This window comes from Mandrillus leucophaeus, unplaced genomic scaffold, assembly GCF_000951045.1.
Source record: "Mandrillus leucophaeus isolate KB7577 unplaced genomic scaffold, Mleu.le_1.0 Scaffold329, whole genome shotgun sequence".
Classification (NCBI taxonomy): domain Eukaryota; kingdom Metazoa; phylum Chordata; class Mammalia; order Primates; family Cercopithecidae; genus Mandrillus; species Mandrillus leucophaeus.
The window spans coordinates 474,024-478,560 of record NW_012103465.1 but is presented as its reverse complement, the minus strand read 5'-3'; the positions used below and the strand labels follow the sequence as shown (position 1 = coordinate 478,560).

Sequence of the window (4,537 nt, the reverse complement as noted above, 5' to 3'; positions counted from 1 at the left end):
TTAAATCTAACTCTAAGACCCAATTTTTATAGCTGGCAGAAAATTCAATCACAGTACTTAATGGGAGTTCTTCCCTCTGCCTAGAGTAGTCCAGAAACCTTACATGGTGCCCATAAAAAATGAACGTAGCTTCTAATGTGCTGTCATAGATGCCACTGATAGCCTCACTTTCCAAACCTACATGGCATCTGACGTGTTAACATCTCTACAGCTACTGTGCCAACTGAGGCATTTGCCTAGCAAGAAGCAGCAGTGCCTGGGGCAGGCTTCTCTGAATCACCTCTCTGAGTTCTCACTATCTAGGTCACCAGGTTTGCATCCCTGACTCTTTGGTGAACTGCCAACCTTAGTCCCTTCTCTACCTGAAGAAACCTCTCTCTCTCCTGTCTCTCGCTCCCAGGTATTCTTCTCTCTCCTCTCCCCAGCCAGGATACTGAACACAATCTCCCCCAAAGACAGAGTCTTTGAACACATGCACAAAGAACGTTGTTCTTTCAACAGCTTCTCCTTTGGCCCTGCCAAAGCTCCAGGGCAAGGAAAGAGAAAAGCTCAGGCTGTCTTCTTGAAAGGAGACTGCAGTGGATTGGGTAGGTATAAATGGAAAACGCAAATTAATATTCATAAAATTATACTGCCACACTTTCAAATACTCTCATTTTAAAAAATAGAATAGAGTTCAAAATCCATAGCCTGACCTCTAAGGCCTGCGTTATCTGGTTTCTGTTTGCTTTTCTAGTTTTTATCATTCTCTGTATTTCTAATGCTCTGCAGAACTGCTAATAGTTCCCCCACATTCTTCTAAGGCATTTTCATGCTTAAGCAACTGTGTTCAAACTTCTCTCTCTGTGTGCCTTCCTGCCAACCCCCTTCCCCATCTCCTTAGTAAATTTCATTCATCTGTAAAAATTCAACAGAAGGCTTATCACCTCAGGGAGGCTTCTTAAGGTGGAAATGACACTCTTCTGTAGACCTTACTATTCCCTCAAACATTTTAGTACATTTTAAAATATAAATGTCTGTCTTCCTTTATAATTCCATTAAGTCCTTGAGGACAGTAATCATTTCTCTTCATTTCTCCATCCCAATATCTAGCCCATTCAGCTTACAAATGATGCCCTATAAAAAAAACATAGACAATCAAGAATTAACAAAATAGAGAACCAGCATGATTGGATCTATAAGCATGTGGGCCCAGAAGCCTTGGTCTTTGAGATGGTATGTATCTGTGTGTGTGTGTTTCACCACCACCTTCAATCTAAGGTCATTTGATAGGCAGGAGGCATATCTTTTCAACCATATTTATGCCAGGGCATCATTTTTCTTTCTTTCAATGCATTCTGCCTTAAAATTCTTTACATTTGTGATGTGAATTCCCAGCCATTGGCTCCTGAGTCCACTGTTTGAGCTTCACTAATAGTTAAAGCCAGAGGTCCCAAATTAGCAGCCAGCCGGTGAAATACAGTCAGTTCTATTTGGCTTGATTTGCAAACATTTTTGTTTTTTTAATCTGAGTTCAATGCTGATATGGTTTGGCTGTGTCCCCACCCAAATCTCATCTTGAATTGTAACTCCCACAGTGGGAGGTGATTGAATGATGGGGATGGGTTTTTCCTGCGCTGTTCTCATGATAGTGAATGAGTCTCACAAGATCTGATGGGTTTAAAAATGGGAGTTTACACGTACAAGTTCTCTCTTTGCCTGCCACCACCCATGTAAGATGTGACTTGCTCCTCCTTGCATTCTGCTATGATCGTGAAGCCTTTGTGGCCACGTGGAACTGTAAGCTCAATTAAACCTCTTTCTTTTGTAAATTACCCAGTCTCAGGTATGTCTTTATCAGTGGTTTGAAAATGGACTAATACAAATACTCTTCACATAATTACCTCTCCTCCTTAGCTCTTGAAGGTATTTAAATCTGTGACCCCTAATCTAAGCCAGCTCTGCATACAAGCTAGTCAGACTTTAAATCCTTCCCACTTTCAAGCCAAGAGTTGGTCTAATGGGCAGTTGACCATTTTACCATGGTGGGTACCTGAGAGTGCATGTGTGCTGAGATGAAAAATGTTGAGGGAGCAGAAGGAGAGATAAAAGGGCAAGACGCAAGAAAAGAAACAGAAAAACATGTCACCTGTCAGTTCCAGTTCTGCCCTGTCCCCAGTCCTTCTTTATTCTAGCTCAGGTGTACATGTTGACAGGTGGCCTATCCAAATGAGAATTTGCCCAGTGTCGGGAAAATCGTCTTAGCATCCACTCCACTTGGGTAGTGTTCATCCACGTATGTACAATAAGTGTTTTAATAAATGCAGTTATGTTTAACAAGTTATTATTTTGAACTTATGCTCTGTGAGGCTACATCCTAGAGCCACAGTGTCCACATACTTGGAGAACAGACAGTTTGGAGAAAAAGACTGACATGGAACCAGATCACTATTGAATAATATTAATTACTATTATTATAGTATAATTAGTAATATTAATGAATAAGACAGCTATACAGAGGGTAATGGGGGAGTAGAGAGAAGAGGCCCTAGGCCCAATATGAAAATTCAGAGTAGACTTTCTGAAGGAAGTGCACTTTGTGCCAGGAAAAGAAAGGCACCCAGGGCTCATCATGAGGATGGTGGATGACTAGGAAATAAGGCTGAATAACAGATTATGATGGATATAGTATGCCATTTATTTAAACTTTAATCCAAATTCAATGGGAATTCCTATTTTTAAAGTAGGGAAGCGAAGTAATTAAATTCGAATTTTAGAAAGTTAGTCTAATGCTCTAAATAGATACCCTACTTAAACTATACTAAGTTATTTTAATAAATGCAATACAAAACTATTTGTGTTGCTTGTCTGTCATACCTACGTGAATGAATTTACACGCATATATGTCTTCTAGAAAATTCTAGATGTTGCTTTTCTTTCATTATCTGTTTTCTTGCTTTGGACACTGAGATAAGGCCACTTGAAACAAAAGGCTACAAACCAGCCAAAGACCATCAAAAACTTCCAAAAGGAACGTAAAACCTAAGAAACTCCAGTTTTAAGTTGGCAAGTCAATAAATCCTCTGGAAATTTACCAGATACTGCCTGAAATTTGTTCTATCTAGTTTTTTAAAATACTCTTAGTTCTCACATCAATTCAGTTCCAAATTTAAAAACTATATATATTTAGGGTCTGTAATTGTGAATTGTGTGTTTTTGTCACTATAGTAAAAGTATCTTTATAGATTTTTAAATGAATGCCAGTACTTGCTAATTGATTCTGCATGTTTTCCATTAACATTTACATGAATGATTAACAAATAGGATCTCAATGAAGGAGAAATTACAGGGACTATTTACAAGGCCATCACATTTCAGCTTACCTCCAAGCTGTGGCTTCTACCCCATTGATCATATTTCTCAGTTTGCCAACATTCTGGCGGTCATAAAACCAAGACTTCAAGCAGTTAAATATTGCTTAAAAGACAATTTCCCACTAGGTTACTTTCTGTAAATCTGAAAATATATTACAATATGAGGATACCTGTTTGCAGGGCAGGATCTTTGCAGTGGGATTGAAGGGGAAGAAACTTCACTTTGTCTTTGTCTCCCAGATCCCAAATGGATCCAGGCATGTGATTTGTCACTTCTTTAGTTACTGCTGGAAGCTCTTTGAAAACATACCTCATATTTTCTGGTTTCTGTCTTTTTGTAAGAATTTTGAATATAATACAATAGTGAAATTTGTAAAATTGATTCTCTAAGTTCTCTTGTCCCTCATTTTGACCCTCATAGGCACCACCTTTTGATCCCTGGGTTTCCCAAATTACTCCCATATTTGTCCCAAGCACCCCTTCATGATCTAAAGCAGGTGTTCTCTCCTTTTTCTCTCCCATTTCAAATTTGGAAGTCAGTTGGCTGGAAAATGTCTTCTCACTAACCTGTTAATGGCTGAAAGGTTTTTCATATGTTACTCCTTCTAGAGAGATTTGTATTTTTACCAGAACTGATTTGCCCTTATTCAAAGAAATAAATCTATGAAGATTGTGGCAAAACTGATTTCTTTTCTTTTGAGACGGAGTCTTGCTCTGTCACCCAGGCTGGACTGCAGTCTCAGCTCACTGCAACCTCCGCCTCCTGGGTTCAAGAGATTCTCCTGCCTCAGCCTCTGGAGTAGCTGGGATTACAGTCACGCGCAACAATATCCGGCTAATTTTTGTATTCTTAGTAGAAACGGATTTCACTATGTTGGCCAGGCTGGTCTCAAACTCTTGACCTTGTGATCCACCCGCCTCGGCCTCCCAAAGTGCAGGGATTACAGGCGTGAGCCATTGTACTGGGCCCAACTGATTTATTTTCTTAAGCAATATGCTTTTCACTCCCTCATTTGGCCAATTGCTGTTGAATTAAGTTACTACTGTGACAGAGGAACTTTGCCAGGAGCTGATGGATGGCCAGATGGGACAGACATAGATCTTGCTTTTAAACAGCTTCCAGTGGAATAAGCAGTACAACCTTTTGGACAGGAGGCACCAGGCTAGTAGGGACCTTATTTGCT

At 39.7% G+C, this 4,537-nt stretch overlaps 1 pseudogene; it reads right to left on the bottom strand.

The window, feature by feature from the left end:
• Positions 1-4,537, bottom strand: part of LOC105545456 — a 174,290-nt pseudogene that overhangs the window by 132,444 nt on the left and 37,309 nt on the right.